Source organism: Ornithodoros turicata, chromosome 7 (assembly GCF_037126465.1).
Source record: "Ornithodoros turicata isolate Travis chromosome 7, ASM3712646v1, whole genome shotgun sequence".
NCBI classification, from domain to species: domain Eukaryota; kingdom Metazoa; phylum Arthropoda; class Arachnida; order Ixodida; family Argasidae; genus Ornithodoros; species Ornithodoros turicata.
Window position 1 is genome coordinate 9,050,334 of NC_088207.1, and position 22,367 is coordinate 9,072,700.

The 22,367-nt window shown below is 46.4% G+C and overlaps 1 long non-coding RNA gene across 1 annotated transcript; it reads right to left on the reverse strand.

Annotated features, from left to right (window-relative positions):
• Positions 1-448: 448 nt before the first annotated feature.
• LOC135399504 (uncharacterized) lies at positions 449-18,183 on the reverse strand. The gene is made up of 4 exons (XR_010424311.1): positions 18,069-18,183; positions 11,905-11,942; positions 956-1,030; positions 449-633 (listed from the first exon to the last, which is right to left on the reverse strand). It is a non-coding gene; the product is annotated as an uncharacterized LOC135399504 (long non-coding RNA).
• Positions 18,184-22,367: the final 4,184 nt, after the last annotated feature.

A 22,367-nucleotide genomic window follows, 5' to 3' on the forward strand; every position in this document is an offset into this window, starting at 1 on the left:
TCAATGTTCCCCTCAGTATGTTGTGGGCTTCCATATTTATTTTCGCAGAAACGATTGTGTACACAAACGTCAGGACCTGGCAAACCAACGTCAGCTGACAAATTCACCACGAGGATCTCAACTACAACATCCGTCACATTGCCTGTCATTCAGTGTCAACTTCAACATCACGTCACACCACTTCAATTCACTCAACATGAAACTCAACATCACATCATTCTCCTGTTGTGGTGGCGAATGATGCCCGTGTGGGCTATTAGGAATGAATTCGCCTACCTGTAGTCGCATCTACTTCGTCGTACGATGGCAATGAGCCTGTGTCAGATATTTTCATGTATAGAAAGCTAAAGATTTCAATATCCTACGATTGCAACATCATGCCATCGTGCTAAGGGTGATCATGGAATGGATCACTCAGCGACAACCCAATCCAAAGTACAGCAGTGAATCCGAATATGTTATTCGTTTTATTTGTTCAGCCCTCTGGATAATATTTTGTAGGCCTTCCGAAAATAGTACACTTGCAAGCTGCAGTTCGGTCCTGGGTACATTCCCCTAGTCTACAGAGTGCTCCAGGTGCGCAATACAGCTTCTGACACTTGTCGGTGCACTCGCGACTGTCACAGGGCCACACTGAAAAGATCAGGGAAAAGAAGGAAGTTTATTTATAAGTAGCACGATCCTACACTCTTAGAAATGAACTTCACCCCATAGCACGCTCCTAGCCAACCATCACCCCGAATGACAACGTTCTCGCCCTAGATTTGTTGAAAACGGGAGGAGGAGCCTATTTTGTGTCCATTATGCACGGCACAAAATAGGCTCCTCCTCCCGTTTTCAACAAATCTAGGGCGAGAACGTTGTCATTCAAGGTGATGGTTGGCTAGGAGCGTGCTATGTGGTGAAGTTCATTTTTAAGAGTGTAGTACTACGGGACTGATATGGGCGTTCTCACATTTGATTGTAGGAGGGTACACGTATTGTGTTGTCGCCACACTGACTCCTGTCATCAGAGAAGCACACCAGAGACCTGAAATGAAAGTAATGGTTCTGCAGCAATGTGTTTAACATCAGCGCCATTTCTTTTCCATTCACACAGAGACGTGTTCGCATCATTTTTATGCGAGCGGTAAAAAAAAGTTATCCTGATGGGAGCTCCGCTGCATATTACTCCGCGAAGGTTCACGCCTGTGGTACAAGAGCGGTTATTCGAGATCGCAGGGAGGAAGTTAATCACGAGGCGCCATATACGAGGCTTTAAGAGAAGGAAGCGAACAAGGTGTAGAATGAGCAGGTATCGTCGGTCACAGCTGCTCATTCTAACAGTAATGTGGTAACATGTGCAGCTTTTGTATGTGAGTTTCCTGTGCGATTGATATGACATACCAGAAGGGAGTCAGCTCAGCCCCTAAAATGCCGAAGGGATGAACTAGACAGGGAGGACACGGGACAAGAACCGCCCGTCTTGTATAGTTCCCCCCTTCGTTGCTCCTCAGACTCAAGGAGATATTTCCGTTCAACATTGACGTTATTTTGCCTTTTTTCCTACGAGATTTCCAAGAAAAATGTTCTCAAGACCTTTATCTGTCAATCTGTTTCGCAACCTTCACCGTTGGTCGCGCGATTTCTGGAGAACATAGGCCTGAAAGCTAACGCTCCCGTACGCTGCGAACTATATACCATATACCATAGAAACCTTGTTGTCATAAGAATACTTTACTGTGATGGAACTTTTTCCTCCGTAACATTTCCGTTGACGGCTCACAACTCCGCTCTGAACCGTCTGCAATGGTGGTTTGAAAGCGGTGTTAGTATTGAGCGCGTTTGATGCACCACGAAAATAAATCAACAGCGTCAACACTTCAGATTTGTAACAATTAGTGGGATGCCTCATCTCGACAGCCAATACTCTTCCCCATTGCACTGCGCCTTCGAATAGTATTCCAAATGCCGATGCAGTCTTGCCGTTCCATGGAGCGCCATTCGTGAATACCGCTAGGTGATTAGGGTTTCTGTTCTGCGAAGGCACAGAAAAGGTGTCGGAGGACGTAAGGGGCGACGTAGTCTTTTCTCCTGAAGACCCAAGGTTCTCATCAAAAGTTGAGGGATGGGCAGAAAGCACGACGCCTCCAGTGATGTTACATCGTTCGTTACAGAACTGTTGAGATTTGGGCGCGTCATTTGCCACATTCGATAAAAGACGACGCGGTATGTGACGGCGACACTCATCCATCGCGACATCGAAAGGTGTAGGCGCGTCTTTAGACGTCTTTTTTTTTGCGCTTTTACCCAAGCTCCGAAAGGAGCTCCCCGATTTCTGCAGGAACCTGTCGTATTTCGGTTTGCAGGAACCTGTTGTATTTCAACTCCAAGGCCACGACGATGGCTATGAGCGCAAGTGTCCCGTTGAGTACTCTATGAAAATGTGGCAACTTTGGAGAAATGGGGGAATGTCAAGCAAGCGCCGTGCCCACACCATCCTGGTCCATGAAGACGTTCCTGGTCCATTGCTGCTCGTTGGCTTCAAGGTGTTTAGTGCAACGTGCAAGGTGGCCAATCTATCCAAGATATGAGTCTGCGATCACTCCTCGACACGTGCAGGATAAAGCTTCTTGGTACCGATTCACAAATTGGATATCAACGTGAGTCCGACGTATCTTGGGGCGGAAAATCCATCCAGACCTGGCTGAGATGTATGGGGACGTTATATAATGCTAAGTTGCCAGTGGCGCTGAATAGCCGGCTATGCTTTTTACATTATGCAACATTATGCATGCTTTTGCTGCTGTCCGAAGAACAACATCACACTTATACGCAGTTAACGCCAGTTTTCGAGGAATTAAAGATTCACCACGGACCAGCCATGACCACGACAAAGGTTGTCGGGCAGAGGGCTAGTATACTTCTATAGACGTCCACACATACAGGGTTTCAGGCGTTGCCATTGTGCAAGTCGGCTTCAGCTAACTCCTACACGCACTGAGGTGCAGCCAACTTTAGGAACTGTACAGTGTTGCTGGACTGCACGTAGTTTTTTTTTTTTTCTTGACATTCAGCGGAACTTTTTTAATCGCTTGCTTGTGCTTTAGGGAAACTAGCTTTACGGCAGTCCGTGGTGAGTACAGTACTAAATACTCTAAGAAGTATTTATGATACTCCTTAAGGTACTTTAGTATTAGCAGTAAGTGAAACGTGTGTTCCTTTCCTTTTTTTTCTTTTCATTAATAAACATATACCCCCCGAGCGTGGCCGTACAAATGAATGTGGCCGTCATCTGCCATGCTAAGCATATCTTTCATTTGTGTCAGCGTCAGTCTTGGTGTAAACTAATGTTGCTTGTAATGGTATAATTAAATTTAATGGTGAATTTTATGAACCCAAGTAAACTTCGCTCGTATTTTCTGGCCCAAAACTTCGTAATCCCTCGTGTTTGTCAGCTTAGGTCCTTCAACCTCTGGCACGTGTTTATTGATTTGGTGACCAATGAAATAAATGTCGGGATTCCCTTGTACCTAAACCCCTGAAGATTCACCTGACATATGAATAGGAGTGGGCTATTGACAACAAGGCCAAGCATAGGACCAGCCTATCGTACAGGAGGATAAATGACAGACTCCCGAATTCCTGAAAAACGAAAAAGAAAAAAGAGAGGGTATTCTGAAGTGAGCTGCAAATCTGGACACAGCGGGAAGTGTGCTTGACGAAGAAGGAAAGTATTTTGAGTATTGAGTAGCAAATACAAAAAAAGTATTTTAATTGCGTTAAAAATACTTGTCGCAAAAGTATTGCGTAGAGTACCAAAAGACCGGAAAAAATATTTAAAATACTGTATTTTGAGTACGTACTCATGATAAATACAAGTCTGCTACTAACTACTGCGTCAAATTGCAGTTTAACTGCTAGTGTAACTACATCACAGCCGCAGTAGTTTAAGGGGCACTAAACCGATACAAGAGCAATGATGTATCAGTAAGAATATGTTCATTTAACTCTGAAAGATATTTTCTTAAATTATGAAGGTCGACAATGACATAGTAGCGCAGTAATTACAAAACGCGCTGCGCACTATTTCCTGAACATGCTCCGCCCTCCAAGTTCTCACAACAATAGGAGCGACGTCATTTTGAGGCTTCGTGCAGGTCACCGCCTATACTGCATTTTTGAATAAGTGTTTTATTTTCTGTCTCTTTTTATTTCAGAGCCATTAGACTACGTTCACCAGGGATGTCCTTCCACGACGTATTATTTATACATGTTTTCCGGTTGCCTTCACGGACAGAAATTAGATTACTTTATAAGCCGTACTTATTCCCTCCACAGCCACGGAGTCGCAACAATGCGACAGCAAACAGGTCCGGCAGGTTCTCCACCGCTGCTGACCTTGTAGGAGTCCAGGCCTGGTTGACGACGCAAAACGTCATGCGGGGATGAGTCTGCCCCGTTTGCTGTAGCCGAGTGACGTTTGCTGACGCATTACACGAAGGGGAGAGTTGAGCTGATTTCGCTTTTTGATCCGCTTTTTAAACAGTGAAAGCGGTTGAGCTACGCAAAGTCTTCCGCATATTTAGGTAGAGGGAAACCGCTGCCTTCACTCCATGCAGTTTTTTAGACAAAGTACGACCACGAGTTTAGTGCCCCTTGAAAACTACTTTGCAACTACAAGGATGTAGCTGTTTAACTACATTTGTAACAACTCCAATACTTTGGTGCGGGTCGTTATATCTAAGATCGCTTAGTCGTAGAAATCGCGCGTGGGTGCATGGGGAGCGAGAATACAGTGAGCTCCCACACTCGGAACAATTATAGCACAGCACGCGATCCTCCATACAGTACTGACGTCGTGATATGTCATGCAACCATACAGACATGGCCTCCAATCTGATGACGGAGGGGGCGTAAGCCTTTTGAATATGCTGTGTGTGTCGGTCGTTATGTGTCCTGATTAACACAAAAGACGTACTTTCTGCTCATGTGCATCTGAAACAGAAAATGATGCCAATGAGCTCTGTACTATGCGTACTCTCTTTATTTCAATACTTCTGCACGCTTTGCATGCGATTGTCTGCATGCGTGTGATGCGCAAGATGAAAAAAATTCTCAGCGCTGTCGCTAATAACCGCATAGAGAGAAGGCCGTAAAGCGTACGAAAGGCTAAGCGACAAAATGTGAAGTAGTTGTAGCCCGCAGTAGCCAAACTACTGTAGTTAACCAGTACAAAATAAGTTTAACTAGTAGTTTTAACTACCATCTTTGCAAGTAATTTCGAACTACTTTTTAACTACCATGCAGTACTTTACCTATAAGTATAGTTAAGTCCTGCACGTCCCTGCTAGTTACAGTGTTGCACAAACGTGCAACACTAACAACACAAGCAGGTCTATTATTCACTTTCGCATTTTCCTGGTAACTTTACGTCAAATAAATGTTTCGCGAAATATATTCCTTGTGTGCGTTTCTGCGTGCTAATTTCACGCGTACATCAGACACATTTGAAACAGCATACAAATACCGGACGCATCTCAGCGTGGTCTCAGTCTAGATGTCTAACAACAACAACAACATAGATGAATGGATGATGATGATGATGTGGGTTGTTTCCCTGCGTTGAGTGCAGGACCCTACCCCATTCCAAAAAGGATTCACATGAAAGGATGACGAGGGAAGGAAATCCCTACAGTTTGCGAAGGAAGCCGGTGGGCCTCACAAAGCAAAGAAAAGTGCCAAGTGCACGGCACTGATGTCCAGGGTTACTCCATGGGCCGAGAACTTTGCAGATGTTGAATGGCCTCTGATCCAGTATTTCAAATTTAAAGGCCCGTCGCTCGCATACGTACTGGCTACAGTCTTCTAGAATGTGTGGGATTGTTGCAGGCAAACCACAAGTTGTACACAGCGCCCTGTTGCTGTGGCCCAGCCTATACAGGAGTGCAGGGGTGAATGCGACGCTAAGTCGTAAACGGCGCTCGAGAGATTTAAAGAGTCGAGGGAAACCGCCTGCCATTTCAAGTAATACAGTTGAGTCAACAGCATACAGAAGCGACCACTGGGTGATGTCATGACACCATTCCTGATGGGCCCAAGGCGACGTCAACGCGGACACGAGGGAGCGTCTATCCCCGTTCGAAAGTATGATGGGGACTGCTGAGCGGCTATGATGAGGCGCAGCAGCTGCCCGATCCGCTACCTCATTGCCTCTTATTCCTCGGGGCCTCCTAGGGACCTTATACCTAGGGACCTCTTATTCCTAGGGCTAGGGACCCGGTCAGCCGGTGGCCCCTGTATTCTAAAACTTCGTCATCAAGCGTCATCAAGATGTTCACTGCCACCGGAGCCAAGGAGCGGTGTGATAGGCGGAACCCACGTGAAATTGACGCCTCTGGAATTACAAATGCCGCAGATGAGCAGCCAGTACTGGAGGAACCGTCCGCTTGGTTTCAGTATGCAGCGTCCATCAACTCCAGAGTTGCCTGCTTGAGGACTGGAGCAGGGGTTTGGCTCTTCGGCCCCTTGACCCCGGGATGTGAGACGAGATGGATGGTTTCGGCGGTGTCCATTGTGCTACTGAAGAAGCGGTTGGGGCAACAGTGAAGGCAGTTATATGGCCCGTTAGTTCTCGCACACACTGCACGATTTTGCTGTGGTCCCGCCTACGAAGCTTCTGTACCAGTGGGTGACGGCGATGGCGAGCGCGCAATCACAAACAGTGGCGGAAAGTTTCTCTCTGACGGAGGACGCCAATTGGGAGTTCCCTGGCTTCGGCTACTACCATCCTCGTCTCAGCGCAACGCGGAACGCCAAGATAGGTCCACAAGCTGCGCACCAAGACACAACGGAGCTTGAATTCGGACGTCCGTGATAGTCCGTGCAGGAAGGCTGTAGACTACTGAGCCACGAACAAGCGCTTTGTGGAGTGCAAGAAGGTCCCGATGAGTACATCCACAGCGCAAGCCGGCAAAGTGACGTATCACATTTCCCAAGCGTTGCGCCTTTGAAATGAGATAGTCAGTGTGTCTTGCCCACGACAGGTTGCGGTCCAACACAACACCGAGGAACTTGTGGTGCCAGACCTGCCTTAAGGGGGATGTGTGCCTCCGATGTGTAATTGGAACCGGCGCATCTCTTTCCGGGCAAACGGAAGGGTAGCGCTTTTCTCAGTGGAGATGTCATCCCTGCTTTCAGGAAGTAAGCATGTATGGCATCAAGTGAGCTCTGGAGCCGACGCTGAATTGCAGGGCGGGACTTGCCAACCGTCCAGACGCAGCTATCATCAGCATAGATGCACAGATGCACCATCCGAGGAAGGCACCCCTTGAGGCCCATCAAGACAATGTTAAATAACAGGGGGCTAAGGACACTTCCCTGAGGAACTCCCTCTGGCACAGTGATCTTTTCCGTGTCCCCCTCGCCTGTAGTGACGAAAATCTTCCGTTGACGGAGGAAGTCGAAGAGCCACGTCAGCGCCCAATGAGGCACCTGGGCCTGCAACAATCCATTAATGACACAAGGATGGCTTACGGAATCGTACGCCCGTTTGATGCCCAGGAAGACAGCCATCGCTATTTGTCTTCGCGCCTTCGCCTCTTCGACCGAAGAGACTAAATAGAGCACCGAATCCATGGAGTTAAGGTGCCTGCGGAAACCCGCCATTTCCTGAGGAAAAACAGGTCTTCGCTCCAGCCACCACTCGAGCCTGTGCAGTACCATACGTTCAAGGACACTGCCTAAGCAGCTGGTGGCTCACGCTAGATCACTAAGGTCTAGAACAAAATGCCTAGAAACGGTATCATTCTTGACGTTGCAACGAAAATTAAGCTAGAGCTGAACGCGAGTGCGGGTATACCCGTGAGTACACTCTTAAAAATGAACTTCACCTCATAGCACGCTCCTACCCAACCATTATCTCGAATGATATCGTTATCTGCCCTGATTTGTTGAAAACGGGGGGCGTACGCCATTTCTGTGACACTTATGCTGTTCATAATTGTCACAGAAAAGGCGTACGCCCCGTGTTTTCAACAAATCAGGGCAGATAACGATATCATTCAAGACAATGGTTGGCTAGGAGCGTGCTATGCGGTGAAGTTCATTTTTAAGAGTGTACCCGCAGTTACCCGCACATCGTCACGATTTGCGGGTAGGAATTCGCGATCGCTTCGAGAAGCGGGTAAAATGCCAGTGTACGCGCAATGCGCATGTAATGCGGGTATACCCGCATTACCCGCACTCCATGGCCAACTAAGTGTTTCCTCTCTGTCACACGCGAGCTCAGCTTTGCCCTATGTCATTGGCCGTATCAATCCATGTGCCAGACTGTAGCAGGCAAGTGCTGACGGGCGAGTTCGATAATTAATGCAAACATATATGGCTCTCTGTTGAATTGCAGTTTTATTGGCATACGATTGAAGCCGTCCGAGAGACGTTGCAAACGCTCAGAATTTCCATTGTTTTAAAATAGGAACAGCGGTAAAGTGGACGAGGAACACTTCCCCCTGCGGGTCCCAATGCGGGTATACAGACAGCACTGCGGGTCACACACGCGCGAGTACTGTGCGGGTGTGGTCCAACACTCTTAAAAATGAACTTCACCGCATAGCACGCTCCTAGCCAACCATAATCTCAAATGATATCGTTATCTGCCCTGATTTGTTGAAAACGGGAGACGTACGCCTTTTTGTGACACTTATGCTGTTCATAATTGTCACAAAAAAGGCGTACGCCTCCCGTTTTCAACAAATCAGGACAGATAACGATATCATTTGAGATTATGGTTGGCTATAGGAGCGTGCTATGTGGTAAAGTTCATTTTTAAGAGTGAAGTTTGCTTACCCGCACTCACCTCTAGCTATAGCATTGGTCTAAATTTAGGCATAATGAGAAATACAGGTCTGGAAGCCCTCGGTTTGGTCTATGTTTGGTCTACCGTTTGAAGATTGGCTAGAGCAAGACCTTGAATATAGGGTTATAGACTTCTAGGTGCGTAACGATAGCTGTGCTACAGAAATGCTCGGGGAACTCTCCTACACTCTTAATAATGAACTTCACCGCATAGCACGTTCCTAGCCAACCATCATCTCGAATGATATCGTTGTCTGCCCTGATTTGTTGAAAACGGGAGGCGTACGTCTTTTCTGCGACACTTATGCTGTTCATAATTGTCACAGAAAAGGCGTACGCCTCCCGTTTTCAGCAAATCAGGGCAGATAACGATATCATTCGAGATAATGGTTGGCTAGGAGCGTGCTATGCGGTGAAGTTTATTTTTAAGAGTGTAGACATAAGGTTTACAATGCGTGCCAATGTGTGCGCGTGCGACTTGCCGTGGTAACCAACCTGTGCGTCGTCCCAAGTATCATAGGCAATCATAGGTCGCGATCTATGTAGTAGGAGGAGAATGTATACACAGGCATCGGAACGCAACAGTGTGGACTGGACTTTCCACTTTACTTTTCATAGATTCTCTTGGTGTCACGAAAGTGAACCTGCGTTCGCAGTGAGATCAGGCTATTGGGGATCGAGCATGTAAAATGGTGGAAAGTAACTCCTATGCGGCTGGAAATTTTCATGTTCAATGTTTCATGTGAAATTATATCATTATCAATCGGTGTTTAGTATCTCGTTGGCCTAAGGTGAGCAGGCTCATGCTCAGCGCGCATGCTCAGCGCGCACGGAAACCTCCGCAATTCCGCCGTGCCTGAGGCTCTGTACCCGACCAGTGTCATACACACGACTCAGGTGCAGCACATCTATCCCGTGTATCACCTCACACACGTTCTGGTCCACTATATTATTCACGTGGTGAGACGAGGGGTTCAAAGGAGAATGCAAGCAAGGTAAGAGTGCTTATGTGTTCCTTATTGCATTGAAAGCATTGGAGCGCGGTCATTTTAATTTTGTGAGAGAGAATTACGAACCTAGTGCAATACTGCTTTTTATCCCATCCTATGAGATATTTAGACAGTGAAGTACAGACCATTTGAGAACTATTTAGTGCAGTGTATACAGCAGAAATGTTTGGTACAAAATAACAGCTCAGTACGATTGCGGCAAGTATCGATGGTCAATTATCCTAAAAGAGCCTCCACAGTATCAACCTCTCATCGATATGTGATGTGATCGAAAAGAAAAAAAAGAATGGGATTAAGGTCCCGACAAAGTCAGATTGGCTACCCATATATCCACGTAGCCGCAGTTATTTGAAATAAATAAAATATATAAATAAATCCCATCAATAGTTTTGCATTACTACTACGCGTTCCTTTGGTAATTTTCTCTCTGGCTTCTTCTTGAATGTGAACACTGATGGCATATTCTATTCACGATCTACTCTGTACTGGAGACCTGGACAAATGGCAACCGCCAATGGGAGAGCCGTATCATGGGTTAGTTACGCTAGTGCCCGCTGTAAGCACCACATTGCATTATTGGGGAGAGGAAATGACATGAGCACTACTATCATCATTGCCACCGTCGTTCGTCTGCTACACTGGGCTACTCGGCTGTTGCTAAGCACGCGGTACCCTCTTCGGTACCGCGGCCCGGTACCCGGTGCCCGGCTGTGCTGTCTGGGGTTTTTCCTGGGTTTTCCTCAGACGCTCTCAGACATATGTCGGCACAGTTCCCTTAGAAGTCGGCCCAGGACGCACATTCCCCCAGGGCGTCAGTCGTGACGTTGCCCACATACGTGAGGCCGATAACGGCAAGCCCTTTCACCACCACCACCACCACCACCACCACCCTCTTCGGTACCTCGTCTTCGTTGTCAGCACAGCCCATCGTACATTGCCGCGTTTTCGGAAAATCACGTGGTAACGAATAGTGCTAACTACCGCCAAATCCCATAGCGCAGCGGCGATTGCCGGAACTACAACCCCGGTGCTGGGAGCTTTGCGGATGTCCAGGTATAGTATATGTATGGGTATAGCTATAGTATTGGTATCTCTAGTATAGTAGTAGGTCGTGCTCCTATTCATACAAAATCCGTCTTCCATTTGGCACGTTTGGGACAAAATTAGTCTCTTTGAAGTGCCGTGAACACATCGTTGCTCTGTCAGCTTGAACTTATCTCATCTCTTGATAGCTCAGTCTCATTTTTGTCTAGGGAAGCTGCGGAAGGTGACTGTACAGCGAGCATGAAGTGTCCACGCACTACACGATTCAAACAGTCAGTGACAGAGTGGTCTGAAGGGCATATCTGAGGCGGACTGTCTGACAAACGGTCACATCAAAGGCAGCACAATGTACTGAAAGTCGAGTGCAATAGGGGTGGACGGTATGCGTCTTATCAATGTCGTTTAGTTTCAGGAGTCTGTTCGAGGCCTTCCACCTACCCGTCCACCCCTATTGAACTCGACTTTCAGCACAGTGTGCTGCTTGGGATGAAATGCTGTATGCATAGAGCAGACGGGACAAATGTGTGTACTATCCTCCTTTTGGGCCATCCATGCGTCCAGCGACCTTGAAGGACGCTACCACTTGTGACTCATTTTTTGGTTGCCGATCAGTTTGAAGTCGAAAAGTAGGCGTGGAACAAGGGGGCAAAGGAAGAAGAAAACAGGAAAAACATTAACGTCACCACGTGGGCGTTGGAAAAATCGGAGTTCACCGGATAAATCCTATTTTTTGCAAAAAAATTATCAGAGGGAGTTTACCGGATAAATCCGAAAAGTCGGAAGCCTACTCATAGGTAACTTTGCCTGCCCCACGGCTGCCGTCGCTCCGTCCACTCCTCGCAAAATGCGCCCACAAGCATTCGAATATCTGTTGTCGACAGATTCCAGGGCGTATCGTATGGTACCACGCAAACCGTGAAATTGTCGGAAAAACGCTCCATGTGTTTCGGCCTTTTCACTGCTTGTGCTAAGCCTGGAGCAGCCACTTTACATAGAAGGCCATATACATACTTACTCAGTATGATGAACGCGTTCATTTTTATGTTGTCCTACCTGAAAAAGAAAACAGGGACATTCAAGCTGTCAAAGGAGTCGAAAACAATACAATAGTTTGTCCTGACTGAGTTGCCATGTGAGGCCAATGAGACTGGTGTAGTGTATACGCCCAGTACGGCTGGCAACGAGGGAGAATACAAGATGACGGACTAGACCGTGTACGCATCTCTCTGTGCTCCAGGGCTAAACCCCGTGCTGAAGTTCATTTTTAACATGTCTATTTTCTGATGAGTTTGATTTTTTCTTCTGATTTTCTGAATGATAGATTACTCTGTTGTTTTGATTAGGAATATTTTCTTTGTAGTGGTATAGATTTTATTTCCTCTTGTGTTCGTGTCGCTCTTTGTTCTGTTTGTTGGCTGGGAGCGTGCTATGTGGTGAAGTTCATTTTTAACGTGTCTATTTTCTGATGAATTTGACAATGTAGTGGAATAGATTTTATTTCCTCTTGTGTTCGTGTCATTCTTTGTTCTGTTTGTTGGCTAGGAGCGTGCTATGTGGTGAAGTTCATTTTTAAGATGTCTATTTTCTGATGAGTTTGATTTTTTCTTCTGATTTTCTGAATGATAGATTACTATGTTGTTTTGATTAACCAATGTAGTGGTATAGATTTTATTTCCTCTTGTGTTCGTGTCCTATAGTCTTCCAGGGTCTGTGCTGTTCACATTTAACTACATACAACTATCAGAACTTCCCGCTATTGCACTGATGGTTCTCACGTATAGGAATATAAGACTTTTTATAATACAATTTGTAATTTTGTTTATAATTATATTGATTAAGAATATCTTCTTTGATTAAGTGTGTTATCACTTCTGATTCATTGAAAACTTGTGATTACTGTTAATAAAAATATTGTGTTTGATTTGTGATACCTATTCAATGCTAATGTATCATACCTGTGATACGTATTGTTACGTGTATTGTGTTCCTTCTATTTCAGATTTTTGGCTAAGTTTTTCCCATTCACGCAGAGTCATAACATAATTCCTAATTACTTTAATAAATATATTTTCACTTGTACTTTTGTGTATGGCTATCCTTTGCATGTAAACAGCCTACTGCACACCTGTTGTAGCTGGAAAAATTACGATTCAAGTCGACTCAGGCTGAAAAATGACGAAAGTCGGCGGCCCAGGCTGAAGGGTAAACGCGCACGCAGCCCTCCGGCCACGCGACGCACACAACAGCAGCCCTCCACTCGAGCGCCGCCCACCTGTCGCGGAAAGGAAGTCGGCCCAAGTAAGAAAATGGTGAAAGAAGTCAGCCCAGGGGGAAGGGGAAGCGCGCACGCAGCCCTCCGGTCACGCTCCGCCCACCACAGCAGCCCTCCACTCGAGCGCCGCCTGCCGCGCACAGGAAAAAATCGCGAGAAAAACTCAATCCATGTTGCAAAATGTACGATGGTAAACGAATGCACTGCCCTCCGCCAACGTTCGGACCATGGATCGAATCTGATTAAATAAATTTGTGCTGTATTGGAATATTCAACTTAGCTTGGCTATTGTGCTTGAAGTTACGTACATCTATCAGAACTTTTTAATTAAAACACTATGGTGCTCACATATAAAAATGTTAGACTTTTTACAATAAAACTTGTAATTCTAATTGTAATCGTATTGATTAAAATATATTCTTTGATTAAATCTGCTATCCTTTCTGATTAATTGAAAACTTGTATGTATGATTACTTTTAATAAAAATATTGTGTATGATGTGTGATAATAATTCCCGGCACTAATGATTTTAATAAATATATTTTCACTTCTACTTTTGTGTATTGCTATCCATTGCATGTAAACCGCCTACTACACACTTGTTGTAGCGGGAAATAATACGAATGAAGTCGTCCCAGACGGAAAAGTGGCGAAAGATGACGGCCCAGGTTGCAAAATGTGCGACGGTAAACGAATGCACCGCCCTCCGGACACGCGCCGCCCGCCGCAGCAGCCCTCCACCCGAGCGCCGCCTGCCGCCCACGGGAAAAAATCACGAAAAAAGTCGGCGCAGGGGCGACGGTGGCGCTGCCCTCGCGGGGGTGCTGGTGTCCTATCCCCTATCTATACTACTCTCCCCCACTACGCGCTCCGACAAAGAAACCTCCCCCCACACCCAAACTGAGGGTCTGGATCCGCCCCTCCGATGAATGACCCATCACATCATTATCCCATTTGTGTGTGTGTGTGCGTGCGTGTGTGTGTGTGTGTGTGTGTGTGTCTGAACGTACATAAGCCCCTGAGAGAGTAAAGCGCCAGCCGCCCTCATGCTGGTCAGAATGAAAAGAACGTGAGAGAACTGATGTTCTGAGGCTGGAACAACATAGAAGGGACAAATACAAACAAAGCCTCAAATTGCCGAATAAATTAACGATGAAAGATGAAAGTCGCTGAAAAGGCTACCCAGCTGTAGGACTCGAACCCACATCTTCTGGATTACCGGTAATCCAGAACATGTGGGTTCGAGTCCTACAGCTGTTTAAGCTTTTCAGTGACTTCGTTGTTTCATCATACCGAGCTGGTTGCTTTGTGCATTTGAAATAAAAGAGCATCAAACAACCATACTGATATCATGTACAAAAAACTGCCAATATAGGTGTGAAACGAATCAAACTTTCTGTTTGCGCTTACTCCTACTCGTGCTGTTTGTTCTAAAGACACATCCCCCTAACGGCGACATGGTGGCACGGCGGCGGTGGTGAGTGATGACGCGATAAAGCGCCTTTTATATAGGGACCCCGGGCTCAGAATCGCACCATTCCAATGGAGCTTCCACGAAGAGCAGTTTGCTGACTAACGTGTATTCGCATCTCCTGACTGATATAATCAATAACTTTAATGACTTAAATGACTTAGGCCCAGGTAGCAGGGTTGGTCGACTGTTACATGCCTGCCGAAATTTTGTCAAGAACCCAGTCGTATAATTATCCACCGTGGCATGATCTCCGTGGGGGGCAGTCTGCACAAACCAGTAATTCATGGTTATGCTCCTGTCGTAGCCACTACTAATCATAGAGGGTTAGAAATCCAGCGAAGTATGAAGAGAATTGCCTCAGGAGGAGAGCCGCCGATATTTCGACAGAGACTGTTCCTCTTCTGGACACAGTCCTGATCATTGGCATGCTAATTAAAGGGTTAGTTATGACGTGTTAAAGATTCAATCGACTTGTTGGTCAACAGCCCGGGGGGTAGAAAGGGTCCGCTCAGGCTTTAGCAGCCGAAGTGAATGAGTGTGGAGGGGATTATTATGTCAATGAAGCCATCTTGACTCTAGACCGGTTACAGAAATGCCAGGTTCGCGAACAAGGGGACGAAACGGGACAACAGGCAGGAATGGGCGAGCATTCGCAAAGATAATGTTACGTACGGAAATTGTTCAGAGGAAGCAAAGTTTATCTTTTTTTGTAACATATATATTTGTGGGATGCAATAAATAAACCAAGAAGTAGTGGCCATGCGGAACATAACAGTATAGATAAATGATAGAAGGGATAGAATTGCAGGAAAAAAGTCTGGGCATATTTTACGTTTGAAGTGTTTCTAGGGTGCCTTGTGATACCGAACGGGTGAAGGGTGTTGAACTTGTATATGAGATATGATTCCCTGTCACGTCTCTCACGTGTGGATCTGAACCCGGTTTCTAGAATATATAATTTAATGTTGTAAAAATTGTGACCAGGAAGGTTAAACTCTTGGGCAACTGCTTTGGGGGTTTGTTGGAGGTGTCGGTTCTGTGTTCGGTAAGGCGGTTGGCTCGTTTACTGGCCAGTTTCACCAATGTATTGCATAAAGCCGTCGCTGCATTGGAGCTTGTGCATGTGAATGCGTGGACAATAGAGTGTGTTTAATTATTAGCAGTGCTTTCGATGAAGTTAGTGTGTTGAACGTGCTTGCATGTTTTGCATCGCGGAAAGTTGCAGGGGCGTGTTCCACTGTGCTGGGTGTTCGGTTTGCCGATTTCGGCCTTGACCAAGGAGTCTGCTAGGTTTTTTGCGCACACAAGATATTCCAACGCACTTCCAAACATCAAAGTCATTCTAGGGAAAGACGAGCCCCTCCTCGAATGCAATGGCCGACTTAGCAATATATTCACCCACCCTATACAGGTGACATCCCGACGGGCAAAAAAACCTAGCAGACTCTAACAGACACTAAACTAACTTTCGGAATGCTCGCCCATTCCTGCCTGTTGTACCGTTTCGTCCCCTTCTTCGTGGACCTCCGATTTCTGTAACCGGTCTGAAGTCAAGATCACTTCATTCACATAATTCCCTGCAGACTCTAACAAAGCGGCCATTCACTTCGGTAGTAGAAGCCCGTACGGACCCTTTCTTCCCTCCGGGCTGTTGACCCACAATTCAGGAACACACATGAACCTTTAACACGTCATACCTAACCCTTAAATATCATGCCAATGATGAGGATGGTGCCCAGAAGAAGAACAGTCTCTGTTCGAAGTATCTGCGGCTCTCGTTCTGAGGCAATTCCCTTCATACCACTACTAATCATGTTTTTTCATACCGCTCAAATCTTTTAAAATCTTGAACGACGGCGGACGCTTCCTCTCCACTTCAAGTACTGTACCACCCAAACAGAACTGTGCTTTAAGCTGTCTGTTGTGCTTCATTCCCACCCATGGACACTGAGGCGGCTCGTAAACCTAACCGTTTACACACACACACAAAAAAAAAACGGTTTGAATCATTTGGATCCCTTCTGGAGCTGAACCGTGACTGAACCCTTATCGTCGAACCTAAATCCGAACCGAACTGAACCGAACCGATGAGCGTTTCGGTTGGACTATCTGTTTCAAACACATCTCATCTCCTCCTGGCTTGAGTCGAGACGCTGCCCAAATGAGTCAGGCCAATAAGGGCAAGCCAGTCTCATCAGCAGCACCGAGTGTTCTGAAGCGCAGCTAGTTAGCGCGTACCCATGAATACAAACTGCAGCAGACGGCATAATTTCCGTTTACAGCTGCTCAGGCAACCAGATGTGCTAGTGGAAAATATCTTATTGTCTGATTTACTCGTTCTCGCATCTCTTGTATACCATGAAAGAGGCAGGCAATAATTAATTTTCTTGTTCAAAGGTACTGCCTCAGACACAAAACTTACTTGGGAAATTCCATTGTTGGCCTTGCATATCCAGTTGAGTTCTTCAGTACTTGATGGGAAGTATTCCAAATACTTTTGGGCAGTATTTGAAGTACTGTACAACGTATACAACTAGAAATGTGCTTAAGTACAGGGTGTTACCCTATAAAAGTCTACCAGCGCCGGCATGCCGTGCCTTGCAAATACTCAATGCACGCGCAACTTTTTGTTGTCTACATGTAAAGCTCTTAAGGACAGTCAACCATGCTGTTCCTCATAGCTGGCTTCGTGATGCTGTGCGACTCGTCGCCGTCTGGGGAGCGGTGTTGGCAACATCTGAAGTGCTCTTCGCAACACCGCCATCTTGGTTGTTTTGACTACGGGAATCACACATTTCGCGTTATAACTTCACACAGACCAGCTCAATCGTGCTGAAATTTAGCATGGTTGATTGTCCTTAAGAGCTTTACATGTAGACAACACAACGTTACGCGTGCATTGAGTATTTGCAAAGCACGGCATGCCAGCGCTGGTAGACTTTTATAGGTTGACACCCTGTACTTTGACGCCGCAATCCTTACACGTGTACGAACCGGCCTCATATGTTGCGTGCTTGCTCATTTCGTGCCGACTAGCTGGCCAATTTGAGTTGTGTATACATGATCAAACAAGCCTGGGCATATGCAACACGAATGAGCGAAGCTCCTTTAAACTTCGCAGTGTATTCTCGTCTAATTCGTGTTCCTCATGCCCATGCTTGTTTCATCATGAATTTTGTCCGCCAGCCAGCCTGCGTTTACGCTATTTTAGCAGTATTATATCCTGTATTGTACTGTGGAACTCAGCACACGTATTTGATAACAGAGGGGGAAAAAACGAGCCAATGCTTCTCCGCGGAAAAAGAAACGAGGTATGGGTACGAAACATGGATTCGGATAGGAGCTGGTGCGCATACCACATCTTATGTAAACAATATTTGCGAATGGGGTGCATAACGTATAATAATAGCATAGAGTAAAGGATTGTCTTACTAGTTTTGGAGAATGAACCTTCTCGAGAGCCAAAGAGCAACGCGTCGTGTACGTTCAACACCTGCCTAGTTTTATGGAATAAGTACATCGTAAACTAGAGCAAAATGTAAACATCCGAACGCTCACACAAAGAGAAAGGCCGTCTAGCATGTTCCTATCCCTTTCGTCTAGGCTTCGAGAACAACAACAACAATAAATGAAGAAGTGATGATGACATGGGGGGGGGGGAATATGTTTATTAAGAAAAAGAAAGGAAAGGTATGACATGGGATGTTTCCCCGTGGTAGCCACAGGACCCTACCCCACTTCACAGTGGTTAATAAGAGAGGATGAATTATGGTGAAAGTGAAGCGACGACAGGTCGGAGTTCTGTTTAGAGCTCTTCGAGGAGTCCAGTGGCTTGCATGAAAGCAAAAAGGGAGCGAAGAGCCCGGCACTGATGCGCAGGGGAGCTCCATGGGCTAAGTACTTTGGACAGGCTGAATGGTCTACGGTCAAGGAGTTCAAGTTGGCGTCGAAGTACCCGGCGTTCACACGTGTACCGCTCACAGTCCTCGATCATATGGAGGATCGTAGCTGGGGTGTGGCAAGCTAGGCACAGCGCCGTGTTACTGTAACCCAGCTTAACACGGAACACAGGGGTGAAGGCGACGTTGAGTCGTAGACGCCGCAGGAGTGTCGTAAAGCTGCGAGGGAAGCCACCTGGCATCCTAAATGATAATGACGGGTCCACTGCATGGAGGAGAGACCATTGAGTGATGTCATGGAGCCATTGCTGGCGGGCCAGCCAGCCAGCCAGTTTGCTTCGAGAACAGCCGATAAACTCATGCTCGAAAACCGCACAATGCAATGCATTGCGGGGTTATTGTCCTAATAGACGCAATAAGAAAAAGTGACCTCAATGAAGGTGTTCATTCGTTGCCCACATTTCATCAAGAAGCTACACCATACATAACTGTATAGGCTTAATCGCTTGCATGTTTATGCCTTTTATTTGTACAGTACCACTGTCTAGGCATATGTGCTGTTAGTGGGCACGTATAAATAAATAAAATAAAGTAACTGAAAGTACGGTGCAAGGACGGTGTTCATACGAAGGATGCGCCGTGCATCAGCACAACAGCCAGAGTTCCAAATGAAGATGATGAGAATCGCCACATACAAATTCGATAACGAGGTGGGGGATATGAAACATAACTGGCACAATCCTGTGGGGGCAGGACACTTCCCGTGTGATATCTCCAGATGCCACGAATTCCTAACAAACAGATAAATGTTCACCCACTCATTCCCCGCATCACCACCAGCAATCGGGTAGAATATCGCCCCTGGCGATTACACTCCTTACTCATCATCTTGCAATAAACTTGAAAACTTGAAACTGAAAAATCTCACATATGGTGCTTGTGAATCTTAAAGCAGCACAGAAGCCATTTTTGACACTCTGCATGTTTTCTTCCCATACGCTCTGCATGTTGGTTTCTGCGCATGAGAAGAGGGCGAGAGAGTACAATGACGTGAGCGCATGCATGGCCTGCTCCTATTTGCTGAGGAGCCGACTGCGCCACGTGCGCAGCTTAGAAAGGTAAACAGTGCGCAATACCCCATGCATTTGGTTGCGTTTTGAGTCTTGTTCGATCGAATATGGTAAATACGTGCTTTGTTTACGAATGCACATGTTCACATTTGGACGGAGTATCGCTTTTCACATTTCCGAAAGAGACAGGACTGCGTCGACGATGGTAAAAGGCACGTAACCGTCGATACTGGCGGGCGACGGATACGCAAGCTGTCTGTTCCCTCCACTTCAATCCGGACGCCATTATGCATCAAGGACAATGGAAACGCTTGAAACCTAGTGCCGTGTCGACACTTCACCTTGGTGGTGCCATCAAAGAACGGGTGCATGACAGCACCCGTGGTACGTTTGATGACTTGTTTTTGCATATTTCCAACGTTGGTCTGAGTGAGATAGCGTGAAAACAGTGATACATCCCAAGCAGCACAGTGTACTGAAAGTCGGGTGCAATAGGGGTGGACGGGTAGGTGGAAGGCCTTGAACAGACTCTTGAAACTAAAGGACATTAATAAGACACATACCGTCCATCCCTGTTGCACTCGACATTCGGTGCATTGTGCTGCTTGGGATCGCACATGAACACGTAGAAGATGCAGCACATCTGAGTCTACCAAGATCTGGATGCCACTCGCAGAACGTCAGGCTCCTGAAAACATATGCACGCCAAAATCTGACTATCACGAAGTCCAACCTGCATGCGAATGTGCGAATGCGAATTACCATTACCAGAGTGACGTGACCAGTGTCTTCGCCATGTACAGGTAATTAATGCAAAGTATAAGTCAGTTTGCCTTGAGGGGAAGCCATCTCAGTTTATTTAAGATACTGCAGCAGGAGAAGGGTGCTGTTAGCCGGTGGCGGACTGCAGCCGAAGTGGTGCACGCACCGGAAAATGCGCAAGAAGAAGCGCGGGTGGTGCGATCGTTTTCGGCGCAACCACACCCTATTATGTGAACATCTAGCAGTATCAGAGCCCTGCGCACGGTGTGGAACACTACGTGAACCAGTTCACGCCACACAATACGAAGTAGAATCAGGATGTGCACCTGTCTGCAGCTGAGTGCAGTGAGTTCCTTACAGATCAAGAAAGGTAGGGATGTCAGGATGTCCTGACCCCTTCCACGATTTCTGTCTTCACATTGCGTTTAATTGACCTGGATCATGTGTCTACCATGATACTGAAGGCTGGACCCCCCCCTCCCCTCCCCTCCCCCAGAAAAGTCCTAGATCCCTGGTTCCTTATTATCGGTGCGCATGTGCAGGAATTCATCATACAGAACAGCAACCACTAGGGCAGTGTGGAGATATGAGGATGCTCATATCATCATCGTCATCAAGGATTTGGATTTGGACATTGGATCAAGAATGCTGCAGACGTGGCTGCCAAGAAGAGCTCGGTATGCATTTTATGGCACAGGTAGGGATGTTGCTAGTCTACGGTACAGGGAGGTGTGTAAAGCACCATCCCGGAGGCCCAGAGCATTCTCCAAGTTCAGGAACGCCGGGGTGAATCTTGAAGATCTGTTGACCGTCGTTCGTGTAGTATCAGGCATGATAGACCAAGGGAAAGGGGTGGAGAAAGGCGTTAACGTCGGTGATGGACCCGATGTCCCTGGCTATCTGCCAAACTCAAAAGAAAATTCAGGAATACGGCATTTGAATGACACACAGACAGTTTACTAGCACTCTGGTATGATACATACAATGAATAAATGATTGAAAGGATATACCTAGCAATTTGGGTGATGAAGGGCCCAATGAGCTAAAGCGAGGATCCAACAGACTAACGACGTATAATGACGAGCGTCGTACGGTGAAAGAACTGACAACAACACGTGGCCCGCGCTTATAAGCATGTAGCTGCGCCACTGCTGGCTTATGACAATGACGGTGAGGCCGAATTGAACAGATTGGCTCTCACAGCAGCGAACGCCAGCTCAGCCAGACGAAGATCCCAATCACGGTGGTGCTGCATCACATCTGGGGATCACAAACCGAGGATCAGTAAAAGCAACCAACATCATTTTCAGGTTCTGATTAACACGTTCGGTAATGTTAGCCTGAGCGTGATACGGAGAAGTCTTCTTGTGCTGAATGTATAAGGCAGCGCAAGAACCTGAGAACACCTTACTTGTAAAGTAGGTTGCGTTGATCAACTGTGCGGAAAACCCGTACCGGCAAAAGATGTCGAGCAGTTTTTCCCACACTGTCTGGGAAGTCAGCGTCCTGAGAGGAAACAGCTCAACCCATTTCGTGAAATGATCAGTAACCACGAACAAATACTGGTTGCCTAGAACTATGATGCGCATGCGCACCTCTTGCGCGGCGGATGGATACGGACAGCACGGTTTCTCTTTTTCGTCACCAGATGACGCCACAGAGTGACATGCTTTCAGTAGGTCTGTATGTGTACTCACATTTCATGCTTTTTTATAGAAACGAAAAGTGGTAGACATGTAAATTTGGTGTCTATGGATTCCTGAAATATTTCGAGAGAAAGTAAATGGGAAGTTTTTTCTTTCTTTCTTTTTTTTGAAACGATTATAGAAATTTGATAAAATCCTGTTCAAAGAGGGAAGAGAAAAATTGTGTATTTTTTTCACATTCGTGACTTCGCCGTAAAAGACATACGACATGTATCAGAGATGTATAAACGTTATCTTCTCGTCTTCCTCATTATAGTGAAACCACCAGCGCTAAAATATGCGCGGTGGTTACCG